The following is a 16,581-nucleotide window of genomic DNA, read 5'->3' as shown; positions in this document are numbered from 1 at the left end:
GTGTTGACAGAAAGTATTATCTTCTACAGTTCTGTGTTTATTATGTAAGTATGCTTTTTTTGCCTTTTTTTTTAAAGGAATAGCTGTCAGTAATGTGTAAAATTGCTCAAAATAGCACTGTGAATCATATTTTTCTTGTATATGTTTGCCATATTTAACTGCTTGGCAAGAAGCTGTTTGAATAAGATGGCCTTGCCAGGGCGACTTGATTTCTCATAAAGAGGGAAGTGAAAAATAGATGTTTGCACAGAAATGAATCTTGCACCTTTCTTGTAAAAAAATTTTTACACCTAGAAGCAAGGACATAAAATGTAGTCACTTAGGTGTCAACTTTTTTTTTTTCTCCTCTTTTTCAAATTAAAAGACAAAAGGCAATCAAATGTATTTTATATGTAAGCACACAAAAAATTAAAACTGGTAACCAAACCTTTTGAGGTTTCAGTCTGCATTGTCTAGAAACTTGGCCTAAGGGTGCAAGCAGGACTGATAGGAAGCAGGCTGGTGGCTTGTCATGGCAGCTAATTGAGTGACAGAAATGAAAGTGACATGCTGTTGATACAGGAGCTAGGGCAGAGGCAGCATTGCTTTCTCTATGCTGTCCTCCTTGAAGAGCACTGTAAGGAAATGAAGGGGAAATGGGGTAATGGAGCTAAGAGGGGAGAGGCACTTGAGGGGACAGGGTAGATTAAGGAGTCAAGGACTGAGATAGTGCAGGAAAGAAAGATTAGGAAGAGATACTGCAGTATGGGAGGAAATACTAGGACATTATGAAGGTAGGGAGCCATCTTTAAATTGGTATAAATTGGTACTATTTTTGAAAAAATTCTCATGCCGCATCCATCATGGGCTGTTAGTCTTCACGTGCTCTTCCTGCTCTTCAGAACATTAACTTGCCAAAAACACATTTTATTTTAATCCAGCATGAGACACAGTGGGAGTGGAAATGAGAGTCAGGGAGAAGTGAGGGGTTAAGATTGCCGCTTTTGGTGCTGCTGCATGGCTTCCATCTACTTATTGCTGTCATGAAACTACAGCCTGGGAAGAGCTGGGAGAAGAGAGGGAGTGGGTAAGTGAGTCAGTAGAAGGGCAATTGGTATGAAATGTGGAAAGGAAAAAAATGAGATGTAAGTGTGAGGTAAAGGCTCATGCCAAGAACTGGCTAGAGCAAAAGGAGAGTGAAGAAGAAGTAAGAATTGCTCACTCCAGTGCCTCAGCATTTCCCTGGTATCATAAATAACATAACAGTTACTGGAAAATATTTCTAGTTTCCTTCTGCTGGGTAACTCACATAAACTGGGAGAATCTTGCATTATGATCCCCTGCCCTGTTACCTCAGGGGATTAATTTCTATGTATCTAATATTTCTTAGCTTCTTGACAATCAGTTATTCCTTAGAGTCAATGAAATTGGAAATATATCAGTAACATTTATGCCAAAGATAGTTGGTTTTGTTTTTATTGTTGTGTTTTTCTTGTATGTTTTATGAAATATTGTATTAAAAAGAAAGAATAAAAGAATACTTAAGGTTTAAAACTCAGGCATCTAAATTGGGATTTATTTTTTTTTTTGATGTTAATAATCTGATTAAAACTAGCATGTAAAGCACAAACATAACACTGATTTAAGTTTCTGGTGTTTCTTACTGTCTCTGTAGGATAGACTGTATACTCATACCTTTCGTCTTCTTGCTCAGCACATGATTCTAGTCCTGTGCTAGCCCACATAGATTAAACTGCGCTCAGTAATGAAGTATGCTTCCTCCTGCACTTGTCTGATATATTTAACAGTTGACTCTCAAATGCTTTTGATAGGTTTCTTTATATTTACTTTATCAATGGGAAGCAACAGCCAGATTAAAGTCAGAAGCATATATTAATTTGGGAGTCCCTGTTTCATGTGCACAAATATGATGGATTTGATGATTATCTGTGACAATGTAGTTCTGGCACCTGTTGCTTTTTGACAGATTTGGAAAACAATGTTCTTTAAATATATCTATTTTGCATGAGATCTCCTTGGGCTCCTCATGCTCGTTCAGATCATCTGCTAAAAACATAGAAGAAATGTAAAATAATTTTCTACTTCTCTGGAAACCTAGCATGCATCTGTGAGAGTCATTTATCTGTTTAAGAGCATACTGCAGCAGAAGTGATTATGGAATTACGTGAACCCTTATAAATAGTATTTGCCTTCATCACAGTCTGTAGATGAGGAATTTCATTGCATTTTTACATTGTATGATGTATCTCTTTGTTCACTTTGAATTACATATAGACTGACTCACGTTGAGCCTGCTGTCAACCAGCATCCCCAGATTCCTTTCTGCAGATCTCCTCTCCAGCCACTTGTCTCCCAGTCTGTGCCCGTATCTGGCATTACTCTGTCCCAGGTGCAGCACCCGGCATTTTCCTTTGTCAAGCTTCATACTGTCGATAATTACTCAGTACTCTGATCTATCTAGATCCCTCTGTGATGCCTCTCGTCGCTCCAGGGAGTCAACAGCTTCTCCCATTTTGGTGTCATCGGCAGGCTTGATGTATTCCACCCCTGCATCCAGATAACTGATAAAAATTTTGAGCAGGAATGGTCCTAAAATTGAGCCCTGGAGAACACTGCTGGGGACCAGCCACCAGCCTGATGTGGCTCCATTCACTACAACCCTATCACACAGCATAGAGTGAACCTGTTCATCTCACAGTTGGACAATTTGTCCAGAAGGATGCCATAAGGGACATTATCAAAGGTCCTACTGAAATCTGGAGAGATTATGTTCGCTGCCTTCCCTCCATCCACCAGACAGGTGACCTTATCATAGAAGGAGATCAAATAACTAAGGCAGGATTTTCCCTGCAGGAACCCATGTTGCCCATGTCTGATAATATCTTTGTTCTTTAAATGCCTTTCAACTCCCTCCGCCCCCCCCCCCCCCCCCCCCCCCCCGATGATCTACATAACCTACTTAACTTTTCCACAGACTGAGGTTAGACTAACAGGTCTGTAGTTTCCTGGGCCTTCTCTCATTCCCTTTTTTTACATGGGTATAACATTGGTTAGCTTCCAGTCAGCAGGGACCTCCCCAGACTCCCATGACCTTTGGTAAATTGTTGAGAGGATTTGCATACTAGATGGTTTCCATCAATGAATGCAACACTTGCACAGCAATGCAAAAATATCTATTCTTCAGTATGCACAAGTCTTTCACTCCACAAATGCAGTGGCACTGACCTGGGGTGAGGTGTGTGAGGTGGGATGAGCTCCACGTCTGCGGAGGGCACAGCAAGAAGGAACCAGTAAGATTCCACATAAAATCCCATGGTTTCTGTCCTCCTTGGCACAGTTCAGTGTGCTTTCCTGTACTCTACTCTTTTGTCATGTCTGGCACTTAAGACTGTGAGCTCTTCAGGGCAAAAAGTACATCTTCGCCTTCACAGTACAGTCTTCATAGTACATCTTCTACATAGTACATCTTCATCTTCATAGGACTAGAGGAAATGGCCTCAAGTTATGCCAGGGGAGGTTTAGGTTAGAAATTAGGAGACATTTCTTCTCAGAAAGAGTAGTCAGGTACTGGAACGGGTTGCCCAGGAAGGTGGTGGAGTCACTGTCCCTGGGGGTGTTCAAGGGAAGGTTGGACCTGGCACTTAGGGACATGGTTTAGTGGGTGACACTGGTGGGTGATGGTTGGACCAGGTGATCTTGGAGGTCTTTTCCAACCTTAATGATTCGATGATTTTCTATGAGCTCTTTTCACATAACTGTGAATTCAGGAAGGAATACAGAATAACATAGGATTAAATCACTGAAGAGGCAGACTTCACATTTGTTTTTGCATACCATTGCCCCATGTGCAATTAATGTGGAAGGATTGTAACCATGGATGCTAACCATAAAATAGAAGGTATATAGATGTTTCAGTTTTTGAAATACTCATAGTGAGAACACATGATGATGTTTTAAATTGCAGTCAAAATCTCTTCAATTAAGATATGCTTTTCTGCTAATGAAGTTTTCCAAATGACGTTAGAAAAATAAGATTCTTCTACAGTATCACATGATTTTTGAGCCTACTGCTTAGATTCTGAACTAGCATACTTGAAATATAGGCTGTTAATTTCATTTTATTTAGAAAATCACCTTAATGTCCAGGTCCAGTTTTAATGAGAAGGACTTTTTATAGCTTCCATTCATTTGGTTTGACTAATTCACTAGTCAGATGCACTTAGTATCTTATTAACCCATTATCATGTAGGGATGGCAACATCAATCAGTTAAAACTCTAATGTATATATTAAAATTATTTGCTCATTCAGATTGTTTAGTGTATTTATTAAAATCTATTTTAAACTGATTAATAAGAATTTATGTATGAAATTGTTCATGTGAATGTAGATAACATTTAATGAAAGTAAAGCTCCCAAACATTTAACTTAGATAAGGAGTCACTTAATGAGCTACTTATAAAACCCAAGCTACTTAGCATAAATAATCATATTATGATTTATTGCACTTTTGCATAGTTAAGCAAGCAACTCAAGAAGTGATTAATTTATGTTCTTAACTTTAATTTCTTTGCCAAGTAAATATTTTCACATTTAAAAGAAAAATCAGTATATTCTTATATTGATTGTTGTAATTATTTTTCTAACACAATCACAAATTCTAATGAGTCTTCAGTCCTGGCCTTTAAAATAAATTAACAGATAAAAGCAGGTAACTGTATAGGAATAATGCATGTTATTGAAAAGATAGAAGTACATCCGTTTAAAGTAGCTGTGCTAGTAGTACCTGGAGCACAAAAATAAGAAATCTGCCGAAGTACTTTTCTCTTGTGGATATGTGATACATTAACAACAAGTTTAAAACATCTGAAAGACATACACCTCCCACAGAAAAACATACCTGTAGTACCTGAAGTTGTTTCTTGATTTCATTCTACCTGTATCAACTTCACATTTCATCTTGGGTAAACTGGAAAGCTTAGTACAAATTCTTCCCTAGGTATTTCACAGAATCACAGAACAGTTGCTGAGTTTGGAAGTCTGGTTTGATGTCTGGAGATCATCTAGTCCAAGCCCTTGCTCAAAGCAGCGCCAGCTAGGGAATAGGTTGCTCAGAATCATTCCCAGTGGGGTTTTTAGGATCTCCAAGGACGGTTTCTCCAGACCTATCCAGGCAACCTGACCCACTCTCATAGTAAGTGTTTTCTTATGTTTCGAGGGAATTTTCTATATTTCAGTTTATGTCCATTGCCTCTTGTACTGTCACTAGGCATCACCAAGAAGAGTCTGTCTCCATTTTTTTGCTCCCTCCAGATAAGAGGTCCCCAGGTGTTTTCTTCTTGAGGCCAACCAATCCCACCTCTCTTAGACTCTGCTCATGTTTCACATGTTCAAATTCATTAAACATCTTCAAAATCCTTCACTAGATCTGCTTTGGTATGTCAACACCCAAAATTAATTAAGCATCAAGCGTGCTTGCCTTGGTCTATGCTTTGTGCTAAGATAGGAGTAAAGACATTGTAGAGACATTTTGTGTTAACTCATTTTCACAAATTTGAGTTTGAAATGGCTTCTTATTACTGAATGTTTTAAAAGTTTAGGTTTTGTTGCAAGTGATGCTTTCAGAAGGCACAAATTACCATGACTTACAGGCAGGTCTTTGTAAGCAACTTTATTTCTGTATTAATTTTTATTAAAGAGATTATTAGAGGTTTTAAAGAATATCTCAAAATCAGTCTATGTCAATGAAGTATTTAGTTTATATGCAGTGTAATTTATAATGGTGTTATAATAAACTCATACCTCTATAGATACTGACTTGAGCTGGAAAACATGTAAGTCCTGTCACTTTTAAATCATCTGTCTTCTACTAGAGATAGTGAAGAAGTGAAATAGACTGATATAATGGGAAATAACAAATGCATTGAAAAAAGTGTGATAAGAACAATTCTACACTGTCAAATAGCTATAATTGATCTTTGATGCATTTTCCTTTCAACAAAGATGCTTGCAATGTTTCTTTTATTTAAATTATTCAGTAGTTGAAAGCATATCTCCAGTGAGTTAAATTCTAAATCCCCCAAATATTAATTTATGACAAGGATCATCAACTTTAGCTCAATTTAATTTCAAATCCCAAAGTGTGCATTGAAATTTCAATGAATATTTCTAGTGCTAATTACTCAATTTCTATATTTATAAGGGAACTGGCACCTCATAAATATCACATTGTGCTATTATCTCCATATGTGCCTGTTCCCTCTAAATATAGAAAATCAGCAATTAGCACTAGAAATATTCATTAAAGTTTGAAGGTAGATAAATAACAAGTAGTAATGTCATTTATTTATTATAATTTACAAAGTAAAGACCATCTAACTGCTCCTCATTTGATTAATGTGCCCCATACCACCAGTTACACTAAATACTTAATCTGACTGAACTACCACTAGATAAAATTTTTAGCAGTTAGTAAAACGATAAACTAAGTGGCTTATCAAATTTGGCATGGCACAATACCTTGTTAAATTTGGATTAGCCTCACCTTTAATGTAAGGAGTGCAAAACTGTCTTCACAGAATGCTTTAGGTTGGGATGGACCTTAAAGATCATCTAGTTCCAAGCCCTGAACCCCTTTCTTTTTTTCCCCAAATATTTAATTAATTCTATTTGATAACTTGATTACAGCTGTAGAGTCAGTTGAGATACAGTAACATAAGTATATACTGAACTAACAAGGAACCATGGAATGGTTCTACCATGAAAACATCATTTATCATGAAGTTGGAAACAGTGCATGGATTACAGTTTATCAAGAGAATGAGAAGTTTTCTTCTACTTGTAGGACCAGATTTTTTTTATTATTTTTTTTCCAAATATGGAACAAAACCATGGAGTGCACAAGGTGTATGTTTTATGGTTTTATGTTAGGAATGTTGTTTCTTCCACCTCTACTGAGAGTGGAGTCAGATTGCAAGATAAAAAACTGAAAAAAAAATAGCTTCGTTATAGAGTATAACGTTTCCAAAACAGATTCTCATGATTATTTCTGTACGATGAATATCCCAAATGTACCATAGAATATCCCAAGTTAGAAGGGACCCACAAAGATCATCATTTTAGTGATACATTTGAAATACAAAATGATTCTTCTCTAAGCAATTCATTTTCCTTTATGCATACACTCAACAGAAAACATTAAAAAGAAGTACTGGTTTCACAGGTTGTTGGAAATTATTTTTGATGAAAATAAGAATAAAGAAACGTAGAAAATCCTCTCAGACTGATTTTCATAGTCTTAAGGTTTATTTATTTTTATTTCTTTTGCCAGTGTTAGGACTTAACATGCAGATAATCATGTTTTTTTTTTTTTTTTTTTTTTTTTTTCTTCTGAGGAAATCATTCCACTTTACACTAGTTTCACATGTGATATGTCCGGAGGGTTAAGCAGGACATAGCTGCTTCATTTACACTGGACCAGATTTTTTTGTCTGTGTGTGTGTAAAACGATGAGTGTCTAAAACGATCTATGTGTTTGCTAAAATTACTGTGTATGAAAGGTTGTACATTTTCTTCTTCCTTTTTTTTTTTTTTTTCCTGATTCATATTAATGTTGTAAGAATAAGAGGGTCTTCCAAATAATACACTTACCTGTGCTGAACACAAATGATTCAGCATATGGCTGGAAGTATCGCAAAAGAAAATATTACCCATTGATTACTACAGCAGGTTTCTCTACCCAAATGAGCCTATTTGCGAGTGTCATTAATCGTAAAAAAGACTAGAAATTGGGAAGAATGGTGATCGAACCAAAGTGTTTTTGTTGTACAGGTTACTGCTATATGAAAGCTGTGGATACATTAGAATTAGTTACTCTTTTTAGAAAACATTGTGTGCTGTCTTACCCCAGGAATCTCTCTGATACATTACTGAATGCTTTGTTGTCCTTCATTCTGTGCAAGAATCAATTTTGGGAGAATTACCTCAAGAATGTTTATAATTCACATAAAAATAAACACAATAAAGCAACATCAGCAACACTAACTGGGACCTTATCCTGCTAAGTCGTGTGGGGGGAAAAAAAAAGGAGGGAAAAATGAGGGCATATTTTCATGACTTGCTAACGATATAAGGTACTTAACTCTGCCTCCTGGTTTTCAGGGAAACAGACACCCTGGCTATCTCCCAGCCTAGGACGCAGTCTGTGTGCTCCAAAGGTCACACAAAGAATCTCAATAGCACAGAGAAAGACCAAAGGAGCATCCGTGACTGCCACATACTACACAGAAAGGAAGAAAAATGACTTGGCAATAGCAAAGGAGAACCTGGCAACAGAAGCTCAAAGGGAGTAGAGATCAGGATGGCATGAATAGGCCATAGCAGCAGCTCAAGCTTAATTTTTATGTAATAAACACAAGCTTTGCTACAGATGTCTCTGTTAAATTTATCTGTGTTTTATTTGTAATTGACTTTTGTTTTCTGAAGTGCTACTGTATGGTATGTATCTGATAAAGCATAATACTTGCATAAAGCAAACATTACCATATGATGATTTTATTTCTATGACTTATCAACCTTGTTCATGCATGCTTAATATTCTCAACAGACAGTCTCACCTCAGCTTTTGAGAATGTGTAATGTGCTAAGCATTTTAAAGTAGGATAAGCATAAAAACTTGTAAAATGGAAGAAGTTTAAGCATTTAGTACCAGTCTGTGAAGCTAATCATATTTAAAGCAGGTGGTGACAATAAAGCCAGTTTTGCTGTCTGAAGCAAGAGTAGAGTCTACTTCAGAGGAATTGGTACATTGGATATGCTTTCAGAAGCTTTGGAGTGTGTAATGATGTATAGACCCATAATCTAATGCAGCGCTGTCCTTAAATAAGGATAAACCTTGATATAACTTTACATTACAACTTTAAAGGAAGTAAATACTTAGAAGCATTGTATAACTTTCACCCTTACATGTACTTCATGCTGTTGGCATTAGAATATTTTATTGTGCATTGGATAAGACTGCCCCTTGACTTGCTTTAAATTTTTATTGTTTTTTTTTTTTTTTTTAGTACACTGCTGAAGGTGAATAGATGTCAAGAATGATACATTGGATAACATCTAAATGTATTCATATTCAGAAATTGAAGGACAGTTAGTTAAATGCAGCAGGACTGCCGGAAAATAAATGACAGAGTTCTCAGCATGTCACTTAGAATTTCATGGCTGTCAGTCAACAGAATAAATTCCAGTGCTTCTATAATAGGGACTCTAATTATATACATAAGAAGAAAGCTGGTTTTCTATTTCGGCTCTTAAATTAAAAAATAAAATAAAATAAAAACGTGTCTTTCAGTATTAACTTTCTCATAACTTTATGTATATATATAGGAGACATCTGTACTATGCTTATGGCGTCTGAGTGTGGCTTTAAGCATGGATGCTCATTTTTACAGTGCTGCTTCATGTCCATTATATGGTTTAATTATTATTAATTGGTATATTGTCTAGTAACACATAAGGAATTAGGCTAAAAGGGATTCTGTGTGGAGATAGAAGTAAATCTTTTCCTTTTCAATCACTTACCAATAAATATGGTCATATTGTTACTGGCAGTTACCAGATACTACTTCTACTCTAGATGCAATGTTAATTACTTTAGATCTCACAGGTGGTTGTGGTCCTGCAGACTGCTTACATTGAAGGTCCTGAGAAGTCAGAGGATTCAGCAATCCTTATCAGCCTCAATGTCTCTAGCTGAAACGATTTGTGAGATGAGAAACTGCTGGCTACAGAATATTAGACAGCTTTATCTCTTTTTCTAATAATGACTATACCTTTGGCAGTATCTACAATGCAGAATTTAGGTTGCCTGCACTGTGCCTCCATCCATCCAGATCTAAACAATATGGGGTGTGGGTGCCCATGGGTACTGATGTGTGGCTGCATTGTTGCTCCACGGGCGATGCTGGGGCTGGCCCGTGCCAGCCCCAGCCAGTTCCATCCAGCTCCAACATCTCCAATGGCCCCACCAGCAAGTGGCTCTCAGGGACTGACCCCAGCCCCAGGCCCCAGCCCCTGCGCTGCTCACTCCGGGGCAGTAGGTGGAGGGGTCAGGGATGGAGAGGTGAGGCTGGGTGGGGAGGTGGTGGTAGTGGATGGAAGGTGTTTTAATATTTGTCCTTTTTTCTCACCATCCAAATCTATTTTAGTTGGCAATAAATTAAATTCCTTTTTCCCAAGTTAAGTCTTCTTTGCCCATGAAGTTAACTTGTGAGTGATCTTACTGTCTTTATCTCAACCGATGAGCTTTTTGATCATATTTTGAACATTCCAAGCACACAATCTGAACAGTTTTCAGGGCTAGGTTCCTTGAAAGTTACCTCCAGTGCAAAATCTTGACTACACTCCCTGTTTCAGAGCTCCGAGCCTACATACTCAGCTGTCAGTGCATCACTATGGGGTATTAATTACACCTACATGGCTGATGAAACAGGAGATGATGAAGTAGCAAGCCATGAATCTGCACTTATGACCTGTGGTCAAACTCCTGGAGCCATTTTAGGACAGTCAGGTATTTCTTGTGCCAATGGTCCTACCCCTGTAGGAGTTTCTACCTATACTTACCCTCCTACCAGAGAGGTCATTCAATGAACTACCTCACTGCTGCTGTGTAACTTCTTATTCCTAATACCTTTACAAGCCAGTTCCTCCACAGGATGGTAGCAATCATGGTGGATCTGCACAGCACCAGCCACAAGGAGGCATACTGCCAGGGGTGAATTTGCAGAGGGATAGCAAGACCTGTACTTCTCCTCTTCCCTCCTCTGTGATGTCCTCTACAGAAAACAAGAAATAAAGCTACCGCCTGTAGTGATAATGCCGATATGATCTATGGGTCTTGGCAGAAGGCCTGAAGGTTGTTGTTGGACATATGCAACTTAACAGTACACCCTAATTAATTTGCAGGTGCAAATGACTGCCAAATTTTTCACTGAGATGTTCTCATCGGTATTGAGAGGCCAGAAATGTAGGAGGTCCCTTAATCTAAGACTGTTCTGGCTATAACACTGTTGAGCTTGGCAGAAAACCCATGTGTTAATTTAAGTAGGTGTTGGGAACCTTGTGGTGGTATGAATATTTTAAGTGTCTGATAAGAAACATGGTAAGTTATCTCAGTCCTAGGGTGTGGAGGTAGTTTGTGGCCCATCCCTGACAGGCCATGATACAGTATGATAAATAAGAAGGTGGTATATCATTTTGTAGCATAGCGATTTTGTAGAAGGATGTTATATGTGAAAGCAAAGGAGAAGAAAGAGGTGAGGGAATGGTGAATAATGTACCAGAAGGCCAATATTGCTTTAGGAAACTATATGTGCTTATTTCAGCTATCAGAACAGGGTGCAATGGAAGGGCACAGTCTTGACAAATTCTGAAACTCTGAACTGTCAGGTTTATACAGGGCCCTTGGTCTTTTACTGGTGATGGAAAAATCAAATGTATTGGGCTACATCCCTCAGCGCACCGATGGCCTATTTCTACCTAGTACCTAATGAATTAACTACTTTGGGCTTTTCTTCAATGTTCTTAGTGGTTGCAAGAGTGTAAACAGACACAACTGAGCTGAAGTTCTCAGACGGCAATATCAATACAGATATTTGGACCTATATAAAAATTATATAAAAATTCTATTTTGATTTCTACAGCTTCTTTCTAGTGCAACTAATTTATAACAGGAAGTTCTTTAGCAATATTAATGTAGAACTCTTGAAAAAAAGTATTTTAATCCTTAATTACAGCTTTGAAAAATGACATCTTTAAGTTAAATATGCTTAGCTTTCATCTTCCTGCAGGAGTGTTCAGCTATAATTTGGCTGATTTACAGTGCATATTTTAATAGCAAACCTATTATCATGTCAATCAGGACTTTCCATGTTTTCTTTTCTTTTAAGCAAATAAAACACTCCAAATTAGATCTCCTTAAAATATTGGCAATAAAAGGTGTGATAAAAGCTTGAACCACTGCAGTTCATACAAAAAGATTATATTAGAGTTTTCCAAATTGTTCCGAAAAATCTAGCTACTTCCTCTGAGTATTTCCAAAGTTGTATGGTGCAAATGTTGAACAATATCTTCCTTGTAAAATCAAAAACAAACAAAAAAACTTGATACTTTTACTTCACTGATCTTAGAGTCAACATTCACACAGACATACATACCTTTTTTTTTTTTTTATGCCAACCTGTCAAAAAATGAGAAGTGCACAAATATTACTAATTTTATCAAGAGATCTAGTAAGGCACAGAGGTGCACCTCAGCACAACTCCTTAAAGGATCATGTTTTAATCATGTGTTGAACTTGATTTTGAAAGGCAATGGGCAGTCTGACCTGGGTCCAGCCAAGAGTTTATGAAAATGATTAAGACAGTAGTTTTGCAGATTTTTTCAGACATAAGTATAGGTTTATATTTTATGTTGCTGCTTTGGATTCCAGCAACTGGAAAACTCTCAAAACTTCGCTTAGCTAACCCTTTAATTTTCTGTACCCAAGGTAACATTTTGTTGCCAAGCAGTGTGAATTGATTTTTAAATACCATGTGCTTTGGAAACACAGTTTTTGTATTCAAGTGGGGAAAAATATATATGTTAAATGTTAATGGGCATCTTGGATATGCTTTTATATTTTAATTTTACTCATCTGTGCCTCTTGGGCTCACCATGGCTTTGAAATCATAGCTCTTTTTTGCCTTTTGATTTTGTTTGCTACAGTGAACTTCTAGGAAAATCTGTACCTGAGTGAGGAGGACAAACTGGTAGATGCCAGTTTACTGCAGATGTAAAACATTTTACAATATGCAAACTCAGATATTATTATTTATTTATTTATTTATTTATTTATTTTCTAGTTGCAGAGAGGAATTTTAGTGGAAGCAAATATGCTCTATCTGTCTTAAAGGAAAAAATCATGTGTAGTAATGCTTAACATAAACATAACCTTTATTCTGCTCACAAGGAAGGATGACCATTCTAACTTAACTTTTTTATCATGGACACTGGTCAGTGGTAGACTCTTAAGGAATGAGAAGACAATGCAATTGCATAGTAATAGTTTCCCAGGTCCCAAGCTGTGCAGATGCAAGCACTTTCTAAGGTAAGAACTTCCTGAGGTTATAGCCATGTTGCTGTTTTAATAGCATTAGTAATTTTCTTTCTGTTACTGAATGTGTCTAGTTGTTTGGGATGAAACTCCCAGTGGTTTCAAAAGGTTGTGGCTCAAAGGCATGGTCAGGGAATTTGCATAATAAGCACACACACTTGGTTTGTCTAAGTATGTCAACCCAAAAGTTTTCCTAGATTATCAGACACAAAGTTAGATGTAAGACAAAACAAAACATAGTAATCTAACTTTACCAAAAGAAAAACAACTCATTTGTTCAACACTGTAATTTAGAGCTAAGAATCAAACAGCTGGTGCATAATATGCTTGTTATAATTTGAATTTCTTTACCTGACAAGAATTTTGGAGGGAGAATTAAAACATAGCTATTCTTTCCTATATAGTCTCAGTGGAATCCAGAGCAAAATGGAAATGGGGACATTTAGCTGCAAGATTTTTGCATACAAAATAAATGGCAAAGTTTTAAGGGCACATGCATTTGAATACTATAATCAAAATGTCATTTAATGCAAATTCCAAAAGTAGTATCAACACAGAATTATAAATTTGACAGTGAAGAGCCTTTCATGAATAAATAGTTAAAGAAAGGTTAGGATATTGCTGTCTCTGTCATGCTTCTGTTTGTTCTTCAAAGTTTCTGCTATTTCAATTTGGTGTAAAGTAGGTGGTGGTGTAATTTATTTTTATTTATTTTTTAGCTATAGGCCACAAGTTTTCAATGACAAATTTTCAATATTTTGCAGATTTGCCAAACTCTCGTTGCCATCTTAAAAGGGAGAAATAATCAGCCATGTAAAAAATACACGGTCAAGAAATTATACTTAACCATTAAAAGAATATTCAGTCAAATCACTCTAAGTGGGAAATAAAAGGGGTTTTATTTTTAAGCTTGATAAGTGTGTTTTAAGACAGGAAAAGCAAAGTAGATCCATCTTAATTTTGTGGTAATGCATTCACTGGAAAAGGGCAGCATTATAAAAATATTTTTATATTCCATCTGTGCTAAATTTTCATCATTGGATGCAAGAAATAAAAGTGTAGCTTTTATTGAAAGTTCACTTAATGGAGATGCTGGTATTTATTGAAGATTGAATTAATTTGAAGAAGCACAGGGTGGTTACATGTGGGTAACCTCTGCAGCCTCTTCCACCTTCCTGCTCTGTAATATGAGGGTGATCAGTGTGTGAGTGAGACAAGCAAAACTGTCTGAGGAAGCATTTGCCCCCAGACTGCTAATACTGTTATTTAATGATAACACGGTTTGCTTGAGATGGCCATCAACCAGCTAAAACCCTATCCAAGCAACTGCCAAGGCAAGAAAGAAGAGCCAGCTTTAACAGCAGCATGAAAGAAGCGCAATTATTTGTAATGGGAGGGGAGAGAGGAGAGGTTAGTGGAGCAGCAGTTGGTCACCCCACAGGAATCCCAGTCTCAGCCTGGGGCTGGCGGTGCAGCCTCCCTGTGGGGTGCAGCAGGTAGGGACCCATAACTCTGCAGGTGGGGAGACACCCGTGGGGTGCTCCCTTGATGGTGTGCGTGGCTGGGAGGGAGTGGCACAGAGATGGAGCATCCAAATCTCCCATAGGAAGGATGTGCAGTCACCAGGGAACCTGCACTGTCCTCCTCAAACAGAGTGTGATGGTAACCCACAGCACTGGGTGGAGGTTGTACACATGTAACTACATGAGTTAAGATTGCTTGGGGTTAGATGTAGAAGGGTGTTGAGAAATTTTCACTCTAAAGCTACAAGTCAAAGATCAAAACTGACATTAATAAGTTGCTGCTGTGTAGATGTGTTTTTAGACGTAACTCATGTATGTATGCAAGAGCTGGGTAGGGTTGAATTCGTTGTAATCACAAAGCATTCATTACTGTTGCAGAGACAGTAAGAAGGTTTTCAACACTGTTGAATATGTAGCCTTCTGGACGTTAAACATTCTGCACAGCTGCCTGTGAGAGTCTGGACTTGGCAAACCAGGTGCTCACTGAGAAAGGGAGGAACATTATCTCAGCTGCTGCCTCTTATAAGCAAGCAGTTTATTTACTATTTAGCAGGTAGTAGTCACAATACATCACCTCACAGAGAGGTGGGTAATCTGTAGACAGCCATCACAAACTGTAGACTCTAGAGTTAGTACTGTGGTTGTAGGAGGGATGTTTCAGCCTCTGATATTGGCAGACTTCTGGTAGATGTCTTGGGTGAAAGAACACAGATAAAACACCTAGAATGGACACAAAGCATAGTTTCAATTATGTGTTTAATGTAGTGCATTGTGTCATGTAGATTGCAAAAATAATACAACAGGCAATAGAAAAATATTAGTGGTGTATAAGCAGAGACAGTGGAAAATTAAATGGCAAGGTTTCACATGGGTAAATGGTGAAAGCAGAGAGTACAAATGAGACTTACAAAAGAGTGGTTATCAGTAAAAGAAGGGAGATTAAGAAGGTGAGAATGAAGTTAAGTGTACATATGCTGAAAACAATTACTTATCCTGTAAAGTGAAATGTGCATCAAAACAGCTTTAAAGTTAACTTTAAGTGAAGTCAAAGCCTAATCTCACTAAATTTTTCAGTTAGTTCCAATATATTGACAGTATACCTATGTGTGAAAAAACCATCCTAAGAATCAGAACTTCCATAGGTGTTTTTAACTAAGCACTGTCTGAGTTAACTGCTTTGCTAAACAATTCCCACATTAAAATACATGTTCTTTTTGACTTGTTTTCTCACATCACTCTGTATTTCTTATGGTCTGTCCAGTTTATTTAGTTCCAGCTTACTTCCTTTAAATTCCTTAAAGCATATAATACCTTTTCTATAATACTTCAAAGAAGATAATCTTTTAATGACCAACACGGAACAAAAGCTAAGGTCCTGGAAAGCTCTCCATTTCTTTCAATCAGTTTGAGTCTTTCACCAAAAGGAGTGAAACAGAATTTCAAGTTCCTATTTTACTGTTGGCTTTGTGTTCTGTGTTTCTTGTGTTGTAACTTTTTGATGACTTTTGTTTTTTGTGTGTGCATGTGTCTGTAACATTTTAATGCTGCACATATTTGCCTCATTCTAGTTAATTAGTCTTTTGTGTTGTACCCTCTTACTAAGAGAGTATGTCCTGAGTGGTTCTGATTCCATACAGAAACAAACACTTCAACACACATCGGAATTTATTGGGATTTGCGAGAACCATGACTGATTACTTTATTGTTTTATTTTATTTTATTTTATTTTATTTTATTTTATTTTATTTTATTTTATTTTATTTTATTTTATTTTATTTTATTTTATTTTATTTTATTTTATTTATTTTATTTTATATTTTTAATAGGCAAATAATTTTTACTCTGTTAATATGGTGAGACAGTCTACTTTTATGTCTTGGTATATATTTGCCTAGCAAAAGAGCTGATA

The 16,581-nt window shown here is 36.9% G+C and overlaps 1 long non-coding RNA gene across 1 annotated transcript; it reads left to right on the top strand.

Moving 5' to 3' along the window:
• The first annotated feature begins 235 nt into the window (after positions 1-235).
• On the top strand, positions 236-9,344 carry LOC308190699. Its single transcript, XR_013947461.1, has 2 exons — positions 236-1,066; positions 8,160-9,344. It is a non-coding gene; the product is annotated as an uncharacterized lncRNA (long non-coding RNA).
• The last annotated feature ends 7,237 nt before the right edge of the window (positions 9,345-16,581 follow it).

This window comes from Anser brachyrhynchus, assembly GCF_964034855.1.
Source record: "Anser brachyrhynchus genome assembly, chromosome: 2".
Lineage (NCBI taxonomy): Eukaryota > Metazoa > Chordata > Aves > Anseriformes > Anatidae > Anser > Anser brachyrhynchus.
The sequence above is the reverse complement of the archived record's forward strand: the minus strand, read 5'-3'. Positions and strand labels throughout refer to the sequence as shown.